Source organism: Protopterus annectens, chromosome 11.part0, assembly GCF_019279795.1.
Source record: "Protopterus annectens isolate FY-2018-M chromosome 11.part0, PAN1.0, whole genome shotgun sequence".
Taxonomy (NCBI): Eukaryota; Metazoa; Chordata; order Ceratodontiformes; family Protopteridae; genus Protopterus; species Protopterus annectens.
This window is the reverse complement of record NC_056745.1, coordinates 973,205,018-973,223,508: the sequence shown is the minus strand read 5'-3', so window position 1 is coordinate 973,223,508 and position 18,491 is coordinate 973,205,018. Positions and strand designations below refer to the sequence as shown.

General features: G+C 38.6%; 1 protein-coding gene across 1 annotated transcript in view; it reads right to left on the bottom strand.

The window, feature by feature from the left end:
• SEMA3A (semaphorin 3A) overlaps positions 1–18,491 on the bottom strand; it is a 1,172,288-nt gene that overhangs the window by 421,660 nt on the left and 732,137 nt on the right. The window lies entirely within an intron of this gene.

Below are 18,491 nucleotides of genomic sequence, written 5' to 3'. Positions count from 1 at the left end.
ATAGCAGCCAACTGGACGTTAATAGTACAAAAACTATCCTCTTCATTGAAAATTGAAGCTTAAATTGAAGTATAGATGGTACGAGGCAGAAAAGGGGATCCAGATTCCTGCTAAGGGCCCAGAACACAAATTTCTTGCATTTACTCTTGTAAATCCTTCTAGTAGAAGCTTTCTGAGAAAACAAAAAAATATGGTGAACCAAGGAGCAGAGTCTGGGCTGTCTAGCAACAAATGGAAGTGAAGAAACCATGCGGTCAGTTTTAGATCTGTTATGTCTGGATGAATCATCTCTGTTGGACGAGACAGGAGGACTGGAGTTAGATCCAGTATCCAGGGTGGATGTAGAAGGTTAGGCCAGAGGAAGAGGAACCAAATTTGATGAGGCCAGAAGGGAGGAATGAGGATAACTCTGGTGTTCAACTAAAGTACTTTCTGTAAAAATTTGGAGATGAGAGGTAATGATGGGTAAGCCTAAAGGAGACCAGAGGGCCAGTTGTGGACTAGAGAATATCTCTGTGACTTTCCATTGGCTAGATCCATTTCTTGTTGAGGGAAGATGTGAATAAGTTGCAGCATGGCTTGACCCATCGATTGAAAATTCTCTCCACTACTTTGACATTAAGAGACCACTAATGAAACATCAGAATGGATCTGCTTATTTTGGTTTTCCCTTGAGTGTGCATTGCTATTAGAAAGTGACCAGAGGAGATTTCCCATTGGCACACCGTCACTGTTACTTGACAAAGCGGTTAAGACTTGGTTCCTTCCTATTTGTTGATGTACCATATTACTGACATATTGTCTGTCTGAACAGGAATTGTCCCAAATGGGAGAACATCTTGAAAGGCCTGTGATGCTAGGAGAGCTGCTCTAATTGCCAGGACATTGATATGCATCATGGCCTCTTCAGGGGTCCACATACCTTGAACTGTCCTTCCCAAGTAGTACCTCCCACCCCAGCTGGGATGCATCCATGCTGCCATGGATCCTAATGCCTGTAAAATTAGTTGTGCTGGAAAATAAGAATTTTGTATTACTTTCCTGACTTAGGATCTCAGTGTCTGGAGAAAGTGAGACTATTTGATTTACTGTGTCCAGATGAGCAACTATGAACTCCAGGCTCTGCATAGGTGTCACTTGCGATTTGTTGTAATTAATTGTGATACCTATATGGATGCACAACTGGAGCAAGTAGACCCTTGCTTATATGAGTCAGTGCCTGGTTGGGGCAGTTAGGAGCCAGTCATCTAAGTATGGAAACACTCAGAATCCCAGCAGTATCAAGTGAGCTGCTACCACTGCCATGCATTTGGTGAACACCCTGGGGCTATGGTGAGACCAAAGGACAGTTCTCCGAACAGATAATGACTGGTTCCCAGCTAGAAGCACAGATATGTTCTGGAATGCTTGTTCATTTTGATATGATTGCATGCATCCTGAAGATCTGTTGAGCACATCTAATCATCCTTTCACAGTAGAGGCAAAATAGACTGAACCATCACTATCCGGAACCTTCAATATTGCACAAACTGATTAAGTTTGCTGAGATCCAGAATTGTTCATAAGTTCCCTGTCTTTTTTGGGACTAAGAAGAATCTTGAATACATCCCAGATCCTCTCTGGCCTGGGGGGGGGTCTCCTAGATTACGTTTTTTTTTTTTTTTTTTTTAGCAGCTTTTCTATTTCTAATGCTGCTGCTTCCCTCTGATTGGGTGGAACATCAGGGATTATTTTTATTTTTGTTTGGGGATTTTGGGAAAATGATTTAATATAACCTCTAGATATAATTGTCTGCACCCAGGGATTTTTTTGTTATAGATAGCCAAGCTGTTTGGTCCAGAGACAAACATCTACCAATGGCACCCAGAGGGTAACAGTCAGATATCCCTTTAGGGGGTAGTAGTAAGACTTGTCTGAGAAGGAATCCAGGAAGTCCTGGCTTTGCGGGCTACCTCTGCTGTGGGGATGGCATCTTCCATTGAGTTCCCCCCTCTGGCTTTGGAGGAGCTATCTCCATGTGAGTCTTGCAAAGGACCCTGGGATTTGCAAAACCACACTTTTTTACCTCCCCATTGATTTCTTGAGAAAGGTATTTGAGGAGTTGAAAAATGTATTCCCACGTCTTTCCCTCTTGCTCACATCTGGAGAGTTTGCCCTTTACCGTGGAGTCACCATGGGTTAACATCTGACAAGTACATATGGCCATTGTCTGAACGCACAGAGAATGCAGTAGAGGTAACAGCTGCCTGAATGCTCATCTGTTCTAGTATTTTGGCACTGCCTTCTACACTGCCGTGCACTATGGGAAATCCATGGAGGTGTACAGCCTCCCTTTACTGTGCAGTTTGACTTTAGGCAAGTGGAGGCTGAAAGACTCAGTCCCAAGAATGCATGTAGTAGTTTGTCCACAGATCACTCTCTTAAACAATTTTAGCTACTACTGCCCTTTCTTTAGTGGCCCGTGTACCTTGTTAGACACAGAACCATATATTTAGGGTATGTAAGAGTTTAGGCATTTTGAAAAACATACAGGTGGTTTCTCTTGTCACTGGCATCATGGGACTTTGGGGTCAGGTGTTTTTGTCAACCCAAGAGCTTTGCAACTAGACATTGCACAAGGTCTTTTCATTCTCTGTCCCATAAAGGGCTTATACCTCAGCTGGGCGTGTATACCCGAAGCCAATGAACCTTTCCATGATTCCCTATGGAGAGAAATATTGGACTGACAGCCTTCCACCATCCCTGAAACCTTGCAGATGTTTTACTCTTTCTTTTTAACACATCCCATTATACTTTGCAAAAACTGTCAGATTCTTTTTTTCCATTTCTTTCTTTTTTATGTCATTTTTCTGCCTGCCACTGGCTATCAGCTTTTCTTGCCCTATCACAAAACTGACTCATTTGTTCTCCCTCAGCTCCTAGTGACAATGGTCATGTTGACTGGGGAAGAAAGTATTATTGTGGACAGTGAAGTTTAAAACTAGCAGCTCTATGCCAGTTCCAGGATGAATACTGGGCTTTTGGCCTGTGAGGTAAATGCCTCCATCCCCACTGTGACATGCCTATCTTGAGGCCCCTCATACAAGCAACTTTCAGTGGGACACACTACATGGCCAAGTTCTGCCTTTAATGTAGCATACCACCTTCTCTGTGGTACCATCCGTCAGAATGACATGATCTCTGTCCTCTCTGGATTACTGGCAACACATCAGCTACACTCCTCCCCAGCAGGCAGCCTCTACCCCCGACAGAAAAAAGTGGACACCTCTCTATCATTCCTCTCCTGCCCATTATCAGCTCCTCCAGTACTAAAAGCTGCTAATCCAACCACAATCACTTGCATCCTAGACATTTTCCTTCCCCCTGTGCCACACATTTTCCTTCCCCCTATGCCACACATTTTCCTTCCCCTTGTGCCACAAAGCCAATTGTTTTCCCTTTCTTTTTAGTTAGATAAAAGTAGCTACTTGTATGTTAATGTGTTGAGTAGAAAAGTGGCTTTGGCTGTGATTGGAAAACAGCTGGCTTTATTTATAGGTAAAGAGTGTTATTCAGATAGGTGAATAAACCTGACAATGTTTTTTCAGTGGTTTAAAGTAAACTGGCATTATGGGAAGAAAGAAGGGCTATGATAGTCAAGGCATACTCTAGTTTACATAGTAGGGTGTTTATTGCACTGTTTTTTTTTTTTCTTGCTTTTATTGTATGGAGATTCACTGCTTTGTAGTAAACTGTTCGTTAATTCAGAACACTATTGACTGGTGTTTGATGTGTTGACTGAAAGAGAGACTTTGGTCTAATTCTGTGCCAAATAATTTTGGTAACAGGCAAAAGGTGTGGCTCTATCTGTAGGCTGTTTAATACTAACTGGATGTATAGCAGCTGTTTTCTTTTTCATTACACCAGGTAACAAGACAGTAAACTATTGTGGACTGATGGTCAGGTGTTATAATGACAGTTGAGTTCCAAACAGTGGCAGAGTCCTTCTGTAATGCAATTTAACAACGGCTTGCTTTGTAGGATCCTGAAATAGCATTATCGTCTGTAAACAGGACTCAAGGGAGTCTGTCAGTGAATAGTAAGTAACAAAGTGGGCCTAAGCAAATCCTTGTGACACACTTTTAGTAATACAGTGAAGGTTTGGTTCAGAAGCTAGTTACTTACACTACTAAACTTTATATTCAGAAAGGCTAGATTCTGTAGTAGTAGAAGATATCTGTTATCCCAAAAGCATACTCGAGGTCCATAAATATTGCACCTGTTCCCATGCCTATTCCATAATATTAAGATCTGATTAGTAAGTTGGTACATGGAAGTGATTGTGTTATTTGTAGGCCTGAATCCATTTGTTTGCCCATCAGTGTTTCAGTTTTTGCATATGTTCAACAGTCAGATCATATACATTTTTCTCAGCTCTTGGCAAATGAGCACATAAACGTCATTGCAAAATTTTGACTCCATTGCGATTAAAATTTGGATGGTTGATCACAATGGAGTGAAATCACTCAAATCTAAACAGCATTTGAAGCAATAGTCAAAGAAAAGCATTTTTGCAGAATACAATCTCCATGCATCCCTATAGATGTGGGGGCTGGAAAACAACCCTATTCATATATACCAGATCTTAGGTTGTACTATGTTAGGAAAAGGTGAAATCACAGGCACTAAAGCCTCATTATGGGGAAATAGTCAGTTTTTGCACACAAATGATTTCTCAAACTGGAGTTAATCAGTGTAATAAAAAAGGTGTGACACCTGTGGGCACACACCTGCTATTAGTCTGTAATATGTAGCCACTGAGGATGAGGGAAATTTTGGAAATAATTGGCCAGAATAAAGCTAGTGGGATTATATTAGTTGCAAGGGTTAGAGTAAACATATACATTATTATCTTGGAAAGCAATGAATTTCCTATTTGCAAGAATTTTAGTGGTAGCATATACATATTCGTGTGTGTGTGTGTGTGTGTGTGTGTGTGTCTATATATATATATATATATATATATATATATATATATATATATATATATATGGGAGCACTACAGAATCCTGAAAGACCAAAATCCTGAAGACCAAAATCCTGAGACCAAAATCCTGAAAGTTCAAAATACTGAAAACTCAAAATCCTGAAAACACACAGGATACCAACACTCATTATATTCCAGCACAAGTACATACAGAAACATATTACTCTTCAACTGTATGTAGGGGGCAAGCCCCCCTGCACCCTCCATATGGGGGGCTGCACCCCCCAAAACCCTCCTGCTACTTAAATATATCAACTCCAAGATTGCACTTCACTACACTAAGTGCAATCTTGGAGTTGATATATTTAAGTAGCAGGGGGTGTGGGGGCTTGTCCCCCTGGTTATACTTGCAGAACAGTAATACAGTTTGTGTTTTATTTGTTTTTGTATGTATTTGGGCTGGAATATAGTGAGTGTTGGTATCCTGTGTATTTTCAGGATTTTGAATTTTCAGTATTTTGAACTTTCAGGATTTTGGTCTCAGGATTTTGGTCTTCAGGATTTTGGGCTTTCTGGATTCTGTAGCACTCATATATATAATATATATATATATATATATATATATATATATATATATATATATATGGGTTATACTTTCAGTTAGTTTGTTCCTGCTTTTTAGTTAGCTCAGCTCAAGCTGCCTAAAAGGCTGTGCATATGAAATGTGCCTTGAAGATATGGAAGCTGGCAGGCTTGTATATAGCTTGCAGCAGTTGTCCATATGAAGGACATCAAGTGTTATCTGGGCCAAAAGGGAGTTGACCATAGAATTTAGGGTTTGCCATTCTGAACTTCTTGAAAGACATTTTGTATTAGGGGAAAGGGAGGAAAGGGACACTGTAATTTCCTATTACAAGTGGAGGAGAAGGCATCCATTGACCATGTTTCCTTGCAGTGGGACTGGAAAATCTGTAGGAAGGACTCCCTGTTCAACATCCATTCATTGTAGGGAACTGCCTTAGATTTATTCAGGTGATCTGCCAAGCGGCTTTGTTCTCATGAAATGTAAACTGCTTTGAAGAACAGCTTCAATGCCAACATTGCAAGTTTGAACAAGGGGAAAGATGTTGTGTTTGTTGATATACTCATTTGTGTTGTCAGTCAAGTATTCATGGTGACCATAGGGGGATGGAAGGATTATTAAAGAGTCAGAATCAATGTATCCTTTGTGTTTATGTTTATATGTTTTCTTTTTTCCTTTTTTGACCAATTTTCTTTCACTTTGAAACTAGATGAGCAAGTCCTCAGGCTCTGTATAATCCATATTTTAGACTTGTTGAAGAAGAGGTGGAATTTGAAATGAAGTTTCAGGATTCAGGTTTATTTGAGTGATCAACCAATATACTCCTATCTTCACAAATGGCAAGAGCAGAATGGAAGATGACAGTTTTGAACCCACATGGACATTAGGTACATGTGGATTTTTCTTATGTACAGTTTGACAAAACGGATCATCTGAATAGTGGATGCCATACACTCCAGGGTCCTCAGAATCGCTTGTGCAGAGGTCAGAGATGGATTTGTCAGGGGCATAAAGGAGTCTATTAAGAATATAATCATATCTGAAGTAAGAAAAGATATCACCTGAGAAGATTTAAGAATACAAACTAGAAGTATCACAGAATGTAAAGGAAGAAATTTGAACTTGCTGAAATTCAAAGTGAATTCCATATTCTGAAAGAGAAAAGTATGAACTGTAAGTGCTGATGAACTTTGTCATGAGAAGTGGCTTGAATCAGGAAAATCATCCAGGAAAGGGTAAATGTGGACAGCCCAGAGCCTGCAGAAGGCTACTATTGCAGATAGGCACTATGTAAACACCTTGTGGAAAGCTCAAAAGGTAAAGCAGTAAGCAAGCAATGCAAGCCAACAGTGCATAATCTTAGAAATATCCTTTGGAGAAGATGGATTGGAAAATGAAGGTAAGCACCCTTGAGGTACAGAGTAATTAAAAAGGCTTTTGGAAAAATGAGCGGAAAAAGGCTGTGTAGATTCAACATTTTGAATTTTGGCATGTTTAAGAAAGTATTTAGAATTGAGGAATCCAGATAGGTCAACGAGTAACTTCCTTCTGTGGAACCAGGAAAAATCTGCAGTAGAACATTTTCCTCTTTGAATTGTGAATAGATTCTATTATACCCTTGTGTAAAAGTTCTGATAAAATTGAAAGTGCTAAGTGCTGCTATTTCAGAAGAAACTGAGGAACTGAATGTTGAAAAGGCAGAGATTTCTGTTGCAAAGTGTATCCTTCCTGAGTGATCCTCAAAACCCATGTATCTGCTGAGGTCTTTTTCCAAAGGGAGTAATTGACAGAAAGTTTGTTTCAAAACTGGAAGAGAGAAAACTGAGGTGGAGAGTGGGAAAGGATGTAGTCAGAATCTGGAAGGTTTGTTCAGGAAGGGGCCTTTTGTTCCCTTGAAATCAGTTTTAAGCTAGTCCTGCCATTTCTTTTTAGATTTTTTGCCCTTTTGATGTATAGATTTCATTGATAGAAAGGGCCTGATTTGGAGGTACAATGTTTTTAAATTTTGGAAAAAAGGAAAAATAGTTATTTAATCCCTTCCATAATTTTGCTCCTTTCTTCCAACTTTTTGAACATCTCTGTTGAAGGAGATCCAAGAGGGAGTCCTTATCTAACAGAGTATCCAAAAGCTTTGTAGTCTTTGCCAGGAATACTGTTTCAGCAATGAACCAGTAGCAGAAGCCCTGGAAGAAGCATCTGCTGCATTACACTCACAATGAAGAAAATGGCGTGCTACTTGAGAATAAGATATATTTTGCATTGCTGATTTAGAGTTACTGTCAGGGATATTTCACATAAGTTTCCTCGTGTTGTCAGAAATGGTCTGAAGATATCTTTCTATGTGTATCTGACAGTTAACAATATGAAAAGCTAAAGCAGTTGATGTATATATATATTTTTCCATATTTATCCATGGCTTGACTGCTCTTATTACTGGTAAGAGCATTGGAAGAGGGCTTGACACCATCTATGGAAACTACAGCAGTGTTAGATGCGCCTGCAATATCCAACAAAAATGTGCTGGATTTTTATAGAAGCATTTCTGTGAATCACAGACTTTGTAATATCTGTCAGGTTTTCTGGGTGCAGGTGGCTGTGACTCAGAAGTTAAATAAACATAAAGGAAAGTGTCCACTAAAGTGTCAAGACGGAGCTGTAGTTAGCTGTTGTGGAGACAAAAAAAGTAGCAAACTACTTGCTAGATTCATTCTGAATACCACTCATGGAGCATTTATACCATAGCACTTTAGTTCTGACTGCAAATGTGATACCAGCATTCAGAAACTGAATGCCTGTGTTACACTACCATCTGTCGGTATCTACTGACTGAGACCTGAGACAGGTTGTGCCTTGGGCTACTCTCCTCCTTGCCACATCCTAGCTATGCTTCTGCTTCAAGAATTGGACAAACAGGAGAAGGCTTGAGAATATCCATATGTAAGAGATTAAACATCCATATGTAAGTGATTATATGTCTTTTGTAAGTTGTAGATTTCCTTACGCTCCCAATTAAAACGTGCATCATTTTCTGAACAAATTCCTCCAATTTTCTCATGGAGTGATGAGAAATGGCTTGAATTAAAGGACAGTTCTTCCTGGGAGGAGTCAGATGACATTGTACCTTCAGAGTCAGATTTGTTTCCCTAAGGAGAATGTAGCTCCGATAAATACTTCAAGTTGTTAGATTCTGACTCAGAGGATCTTTTGAAAGAGGGAGTGGCTGGAGTAGAAAGATGCTTGTCTTTTTCTTTCTTCTTCTTCTTCGAAATATCCAAAGAATCTATACAAGAAGGACTCAAACTCAGACGTATTGCCATCATAGAACAAGGGAGAGACCAGCACATTAAAATTTAAGAAACTCCATCTGTTTCTTCTGAAATCGCTACCTTGGGATCTCCCTTTGAGGCCTTAGTAGCCACCAGACTGGTCAGATGTGCCTGAAGGGCTTTCTTTGTCAGCTTTCAGGAGAGTCATAACATAAGGAGCAGGCCCATAGTTAAGATGGTCTGTGGGCTTTTCAACTGTCTTAATGGTTATGTCTGCCTCTGACCAGATGATGGACGCCAAAGTAATGCTCACTTCCTTCAGTTTCTTGGGTTTCTTCACTGCCTGTGAGGGACATCTGAGGTGGTAACGTCGATGATCATGGTATTTTGCAAATGCCCTTCAGCTATTTATTCTCCAAATAAACATTTAGAGAGGAAAGACTAGTCCCTAAGGTTTTTGAAATGAAAGCTAACAGATGGTACAACCCCTAATGTTATGCACAGGCACTAAGCAAAAAAGACACTGAATGGCTACCTTTGTAGGTAATTTGCCTACCGCTAAGCCATTTGCCTCTCTGTGATGACATTAACAACTATCCAGTAAACAGAATTCACAAAAGAATAAGGGTATCTAATGGGGTACTTATCTCTCACTGGCAGTGGCAGTCTGGATCCTTTTAAATTGCTGAAATACTGAGGAAATGACAATGTCTAGCTTCCTGGACTGGTAGCAAGAAAGGTCTAAGGATTTTGGTGCTTTTATGCCCCTCGTATATCAGTGTGCCTAGATCTAAGGTCAGATATATGATGCATGAGGAAGGAGTGCCTGGGCTTTGATATACTCACTGGACATGCATTAACCTTGGCAGGATACATCCCATTTGTCAGCATTACTGCACCAGTGAACTATTGAGTAACATTTGTAAAGTAAGCTCTATTGTCACCTTCATTATTTTGATTAAGATTTCATTAATTACTGGCATTTGCTGACTGACTTTTAAACAGTGGGTTTCTGTTGAGACTAGAAGCTTAAAACTAAGCAGATACAGTCTAGATCCCTGACTTTTACATCATCTCGTTCCACTTTGTGCCTGTTCTAGTACTTGCTTTGTACATTTTCTTAGAATTTCCAACTATTCCATATTAGAATTCATGTACCAATTTATTACAGATAGTCCCTGCTGCTGTTTTTATTTCTTTGGTTGTCGCCTCACAGCAAGACGTTGTCCCGTTCGATTCTCAGCTTGAGTGCCTTCTGTGGAGACATGCGTGAATGGGTGTACCTTCGGTGAAGGTTGTGTGTTAGGGCCGGCAACTCAGCACGTAAAAATCAATTGCCAATCATTAGTGGACCGGAGTTTCGCTGTGGCGACCCCTAACAGGGAAAAGCTGAAAGACACAACATTAAAGTCTGTTGAGTAGTAGATGGACAACTTTTATAATACAGACTTCATGTCCTGCTCTGCCCCTTTTAAGTGTCACAAATTCTTACTCAGGCTAGTTGTCCGTGCCCAAAATGTCATGCACTAAGGAGATATACATCCAGTTATCAAAGCTAGCCCCTTCTGGAGGGTCCTCGGCTTCAACCCTGGTTGACTGTCTTCCTGTGTGTGTTGCTATGGGTTGAAACATCACTTTTCTTGACATCATTCTTTTCATGAGACATCGAGAGATCTTGTAGATAATCACAGGCAGATAGTAGGGACCTACTGTCCTCTGGTCAAATTTAAGGTGTTAGGAACAGGTTGGGGAGACCCTGGAGAAGTGGAGATATGCTCTAGAGAGGAGAGGAATGAAGGTCAGCAGGACTAAGACAGAATATATGTGTGTGAATGAGAGGGAGGATAGAGGAATGGTGAGGATGCAGGGAGTAGAGTTGGTGAAGGTGGATGAGTTTAAATTCTTGGGATCAACAGTTCAGAGTAATAGCGAATGTTGAAGAGAGGTGAAGAAGAGAGTACAGGCAGGATGTAGTGGGTGGAGAAGAGTGTCAGGAATGATTTGTGACAGACGAGTACCAGTAAGAGTGAAAGGGAAGGTCTACAAGAGGGTAGTGAGACCAGCTATGTTACATGGGTTAGAGACAGTGGCATTAACAGAAAGGCAGGAGTCAGATCTGGATGTGGCAGAGTTAAAGATGTTAAGATTTTCACTGGGTGTGATGAGGGTAGACAGGATTAGGAATAAGTATATTAGAGGGTCAGCCCAGGTTGGACAGTTTGGAGACAAAGCCAGAGAGGCAAGATTGCATTGGTTTGGACATGTGCTGAGGAGGGATGCTGAGTATATTGGGAAAATGATGCTAAGGATAAAGCTGCCAGGTAAGAGGAAAAGAGGAAGGCCTAAGATAAGGTTTATGGATGTGGTGAGAGAGGACATGCAGGTGGTTGGTGTGACAGAGCAAGATGCAGAGGACAGGAAGAAATGAAAACAGATGACCCACTGTGGCAACCCCTAATGGGAACAGCCGAAAGAAAAAGAAGAAGCTACATAAAAATAAAGTCCAGGTCCAGGAAGCCTGGGATTATCTTTGACAAGCTGCATGATGCTGAATTCAGATTTATAAATGAGACATTGCTAGATCATTACTTTTGTAAGTATTTTGCCTGACTTTGACTCCAAGTTCACTATTTCTGTTCAGCCCTATACATATGATAGAATCAGTGAGGGGATGAGGGCTGCTGTTTATAGAATCAGTGAGGGGATGAGGGCTGCTGTTTTTCTTAAATCTGGTTTGCAGGCAGCACTGGTTCCTGAAGAACAACTCCAACTCTAACAAATGGCAGCCTGCCACTAGGTATCTCCAGAAATCTGCTCTTGGGTCCGTACTATTTTGTTTTTTTCTCAGTAACTTTAATACAGACCTCCGTATACTCAGTGTCACTATGCCAGCAGATGACATCTTCCTTCTTAACTCTGAAACATCATTTACACGTAACAAACTATAGACAAATTTTGGAGATAGAAAAAATTATGTAACCATTACCTGATCCCAAAATACTGCATTTATGACTCTGTCAACTCATAAAACGTTGGAAGATGCACTATATTTCTCCCTGAGGGACTTCATTATATAAAGGAGATAAGCAGGTTAATGAATATAAATGCCAAAGCTTCCTCTTCAACCCTACTCTTTCAATTACAGAATGTACTGTATCAGCTGAAGCTTATTTATTTGATTTCTATCCATCTCTCATTAGGAGCAAGAAATGTAATAGTTTAGACTACCTTATAAACCAATGCTTCAGTATGCTCTTTCAGTCATAGCTTTAATCTCTTTACAAAACACAACCCTGTTGCGGACTATGAAATGGTAATGTGATAAAACAATGAGGCAGCTAAGCTGATGAATTCCTCAGACTACCAAACTGTTGACAGAGGAAGGGTTACTTGCAGTATATTCCTCTTCTAAACTGAGTCCAGTCTGATCGAATAATCTGCCAGTAGAAGTAAGACACAAACACTTGGAACATTTCCATATGAAGCTCAAAAAGCATAATGAAGACAATGAATACAAATGTAATTGCTTAAGGGATACCAGGATAAAAGCTTTATTCTGCATAGTAAACAAAGTAGAAAAGAATTGGTGTGTCTCTATGACCTTGGCTGGCAATGTTAAGTGTTTATCTATACTTGTTTAAAAACATAAAGAAAATATTACTTCTTTTTATGTAATTCAGAATTACTGGAATACTGCTGATTTGCATGTAAGGTAATTTTGCTGTGCATTTTGTCAACTTATTTATGTAAAATTTACTTGACTGAATTTATCTTCCAAAGTAAGCCCAGGTAAGGGCTGAAAAGAGCCCTTGTGCTAGGATATCTACCTGGTTAAAAAAATGGATACATTAAAAATAAATAAAATAAATATGAAATTCAAGTACATATTGGATGCAGGAATACATTTTACCAATTTAAAAGCTATTATTTTAGTGTTCCAATTAGCACTGTTTGTTTACTCCATCCATAACCCTTTTTCCTATTTTTGCACATGGGTCAGGGTGTTACTTCAACAGGGACAATCATCTAAGCCACCGGGGGGGCTAGCCCTACTTGGTAGTTCTTCCACATCACCCACTCACACCTATGGTGAATTTTATTGTGTCCAATCCACTTACTGCATTTCTTTGGAATGTGGGAGGAAACAGGAGTACCCGTAGAAAACCACACAAACACATGGAGGACATGCAGATGCCGCACAGAAGGCCCCCAGCCAAGAATCAAAGCAGGGAACCTCTTGTTGTGAGGCGACAACACAAACTGCTGTACCACTATGCCACCCACTATTTGCTTGTTCATTATTTGCTTGATTTTTTTTTGTGTATAGTGCTTAGCTTTTTAATGCAATTAATAAACATTAATCTGAATGGTGTTACTACCTTCCTCAAATAATGAAAACATTAATTTCAAAAGCATACCTAATGATGGGCCAGATATGTTCAAGTATGAAGTCATACAGGATGGAACTCATTGCAAAAAAGGGTACAATCTGAAATAAATGTATGTTATGAAACCACCTCTCAGGTGAGGACTAGAGTTTAACAAAATGCATTCAGATGCAACATCTCGCAGGTATTTGTATAATGATGTGTGCAATGTCTGTGTGTGTGTGTATGTGTGTGTGTGTGAGTATGTGTGTGTGTGTATGTGTCTGTGTGTATGTGTGTGAGTATGTGTGTGTGTGTGTGTGTGTGTGTGTGTGTGTGTGTGTGTGTGTGTGTGTGTGTGTATGTGTGTGTGTGTGTGTGTGTGTGTGTGTGTGTGTGTGTGTGTGTGTGTGTGTGTGTGTCTAGAATGGCTAATATAAAAGCAGCAGAAATTATTTGTTGCAACACTGATTACCAGATCCAGTGATTCATACAGTGCTGAGACTGTAATAATGGCATAAATATTTATTAACATAACCTGTCAGACCCATGCCTGTTGAGAATGCAAAGGTAGGCTGTCCAGCTGATTGCAATGTTGGCTTCTACTGGCAACAGTTGTGTATTTGTTGTAGTGCATGGGTCAGACATGCAACCGTGCCGCTGCCAATGCATGTTTGTATAGTGGCCTTAACCACATGGGAGTTTACATGCACACAAGGGATGTAGTTGGTTCTTGTATTTGCAGCTTTGTACAAGAACTGCCAGGGAAGGTGAGAAACCATAAAAGGGAAGAAAATGCCCTGGTGTATGCCTCAGTAATGGCCTCCCTAACACATTACTTTCAGTTGAAAACATCTTTTTGTAGAGGTATGTGGCATCTGCAAGCTCTCACCCTGGGAAACAATAGAATAAACAGGTGAAATCATAACTGGGACAGCCTGAAAGTCTGCAGGCACAGTGGGTAAAAAGACAAAAAAAAACCTTTAACTTAAGTATTCTCTCTACATGATGATTTCACTTAGTTCTATCATCAGTTTAGCAGATAGCGCAATGCATTAAGGCTTGAGCTGCCATGAGCTGCTTCATGTAGTCTTACGTTTTGATTTTCTCAGCCTTCATTTGCTTACTGTGTGGCTCTGAGCAAGTCACTTAACCAGATACTACTCTGGATCAATTGGGAAACTTGTGCTAGTCTCTAAAGTGAAAACCATACCCTGTATCTTGTGTATGTGAAGAAAACACCTTAACTATGTTGCCAACCCCTTGATCCTAGTCTGTGTTCGTTACATGATTTCCTTCCTCCGGTACTGTCAAAACTGCTTACTGTTGAAAACATCTTTCTATTACAGGTATGTGATATTTTAATTTTTTTAAGCAAAGATCTGGGATAATATCTGCATTGAATTGAGGACATTAAGTCAAAGACACACTCAAATTGACAAAGTAGTCTGAATGAGACTATCATTTTGGGCTGTTTTCCTGTCAAGGCATTAGCTCTCACCCAACAGTGAAAATAACTGTTCTACCTTCCCTGATCTTTACTACATTCAACTCTGCAGTAAGTGCAAAACTTAAAATGGCTTTCATTCTCTAGCCAAGTCTGGACAAATTTAGACTGTTTTGTCAGATTCATTATTTTCCAGACTGGCTTTAACCAAGAAATGTCCTATTCTCTCTTGCATGGTATAATTCATCTCTAACCAAAATTAGTTTTTTGTCTGCATTAGACTCATATTTCTCAGCTTTCTCTGATTTTGCAAAACATTCCTTTTTTGCCTCATATTTTTGCCCAGTCCATCATAGAATGATTTTCTGATAAATTAATAAGGATTACAATAAGGCAACTATTCCAGACATTAGAGTTTCATAGTCTTTATTGTTCAGAAAATGCATTATTAAGTGAATTAGACTGATATTTAAAATTGTTCCTTGTATGAAACCATTGTTCCACATTATTTTTGGCTTTGCCTAGAACTCTTGAGGAAAGAAGTTAATTATAATTAAACCTATAATACAACAGATTATTCTCTTTATTTTGTTTCTCTTTGCTGGATTAGTAATATTTTATGTCCTTCTCTAGTTTCTTCAGGCAGATTGTTTAGTTTTACATTAATTATTCCAGGAGATATAGCTTAACATTTGGCAAAAAAAAAGTGTATGTTTCATTGATTTCACTAGGGCAATAATATTTTCTCTGCTTTTATCAAAATGTAGTGAGTAAAAGGTAGGCTAAAGAGGTAATGGACAATGTGTTAAATCAGTGACAGTCATAGCATACTTTCTATGTGTTCCCTGTTATCTTCAAATATGTGAATCGTCTAACTTTATACACACACACACACACACACACACACACACACACACACACACACATATATATATATATATATATATATTAATATATGTCATTCCATCTTGCACTAGCTTGATAGCCTAGCCAGATAGATGGTCAGATATTGATATCATTGCCACAACACATTTCAGAATATATATCCATGATGCATTTTTACATTGCTCTTTTTCCCCTATTTAATATCGGATTTTAAAGTCAGTTCAATATAATATAAAATAAAAAAAATTTTTGTTTTATAGCAGTTCAAAGAAGACAAAAAATATAGTAGCAGGTGATTTTTGTACAATATTTTAAATGAACCCTTTAGTTCCTTTAAGATTTGTTTCCAAGAGCAACTACTGTATTATGCTTATACAGTTGTCAAAACAATCTGAAGACATTTCATATCTGCTGCTTAAAAAAGTTTAAAGAATTGTGTGAAGAATATACACAGCTGTTGGAGGACACAGAGAATATCATGTTGTGCAGACAATTGTTTTTAACTTTTCTTCACAAATCACAAGTAAAAAATATTACTATGAACATAATGTCATGAATATTTTTATGTGTATGATTAAGCACTCTATTTCCTTTGTGTCTTTAATGATTGATCATGTGATGACACATAAGTCAAGTCTCCCATCCCAAGATACTGTTATATTAGAGTGGATTATGTTAATCAGGAGTGCAAGGAGCTCAGTCCTCTGCATGATGGTGGGGCTACATATTTTATTTATTTATTTATCTACTTATTTTTGGCAAAGGCAGCCTTACTTTTGACAGTGCTATTTCTGCACATCTGTGTCTTTTAGGTCAGCAGTATGGGTGCTGGGATTTTATCCACACCAGCATGATTTTCATTGCTGCATTAAAAATTAATAATGACGGTTATAAAATAAAAATATTTTCTCCAAAAGGAAAAGACAGACTAAGAAAAATGCCACTTCCAGTTCTTTGTAAATAAAACTCATGGTTATAAAGCGTCCATAATTCTGACTTTTAGATTTTACTGAATGCACATGTCATCCGGTTAATGGAAAACAAAACAATATGTGAGAGGAGCAGTAATGGTAAAGTTGTATACCCCACTATAGATATCAATGATGATATGTAATATTTCTATAAGCACATTGGGGTGTTTACATTATAGTAACTATTTCAAATGGCAAAACTGAGGAACATAAAAGTGCTAAACATCCATACCAGTATAAAGAAGGGCAATGTATAATAAAAATATAATAAAAAATCCCTCTTCATCCTCAGACATCTGTGCTTTAAAAATGTACATGAATATGCTAAATGATGCATGTAATGTAGCAAGTTAAAATGTCAGTTTTGTAGTCTAAATTGATGAGGCTCCTAATTGATTCCACCTATTCTCTGACCCATATAAAACAGTCACAATAGAAATTCTGTTTTTGAACCTTGGCTGCTGAACTTTAAGAGTGACAAAATGAAGAAGCATATGCCATTCTGTAAAACAGTGAGGGATGTAGAGAATATTCCACTCAGAAGAGGTGTGTAACAAATCTGTAAGTTGGCTCTTTATTAGATGATCCAGTAATCTGAGTTGTATGTATGCATGCATTTCTCCTCATACGCCAGGATTACTTCAACAGCATTTATCACAATTTCCATAAATTAGGTCAGAAATTATAAGCAACAGGCTGAGAAATTGGCGGGTGTTTTTAAGCAACTTCATGGTCACAAGTTTTGGATTATCAGACATGTGGCACACCACTGTCTCATTTCTAACAAGACTTTGTGAAAAGACATCCATACACTACAGAAGTCTCTGAAAACAAAAGTGTGTCATAAAAATGGAAGCATAGTATAACAGGAAAAAATGCAAAGTATCCCAACACTACTGCACTGCAAATGAAGTGTTACCACAAAAAGAATCAGTAATATTCTGCTACCGAATCAGTCATGTTAAGTTTCACTGGATTTCATTCAGTTGTAGCAAGAGGGTTATGGGAGGAAGAGTGATGAATTTGCATAATTTTATAATGTAACGACAATTGTTATGTCTAGTTACTTCTGAATATCTAGTATAGTAAAACAGTTTTTCCATTAAATATCTTATACCTTACTATATTGTACAGATTGTGAAATACACAAGACCATATTTCTCTGGTATTGGTAGGAATGGTAATGACTCTCTAGCAATTGTTCGCACGGTGAAGGTTATATGAAGCAATTTGGATCGATAGTGCTATACGTTGTATCTCCATCTGAAAGTACCTTTACAATACTATCTCTATTAGCTGTCATTCTGTAAGTCAGAAGACCAAAAAACATTTTACCTCAATCACTATCCATGGCCAAAATGCTGAAAACAAGTAAGGTGCATGTGTTTTATATTGTGACTCAGTACACGTCATAGTTGAGTGTCATGTAGAAATCATCAGTCAGCATCACTGATCTTACATGCATCAGCAAATTAAATGCAGGCAGAGGAAATGGATCTTCTTTAAGGAGATTACCAAAGTCTAAACAGGGAAGTTTCTTCATAAAGTGATTACATATTAGAACAATGGGTGATAAATATGTTGCTGAGAGAGGCTGAAAGTCCAGAAATATATATGATTACACTCCCTACTATCAAGAGCTCATTCAGTCATAACTCAGCATATTGAAAAAATGCACTGATTATGTGAACCATCAAGGTATTGATCATACAGACTAACCAAAATCATTTGACTTGAAAGGCAACCTTACAATTTTTGTTTGTGATTTTACCTATAGAGACATTTGTAATAAAACTAACATAGGCAAACTAGGAAAAAATAAACAACTGGTTGCAAGGCAAACTAAATACTCAAAAATGACAACTCTTTCAGTAACAGACACATAGAATTCATAGGTAGTAATATATTTTTATGTGGGTGATTTTTCATCCCACCTCCAACGTGACCCTTTGTCTCCACATCACCATAATTACATATACTAACTCAATGATATCAGAGCCACTACT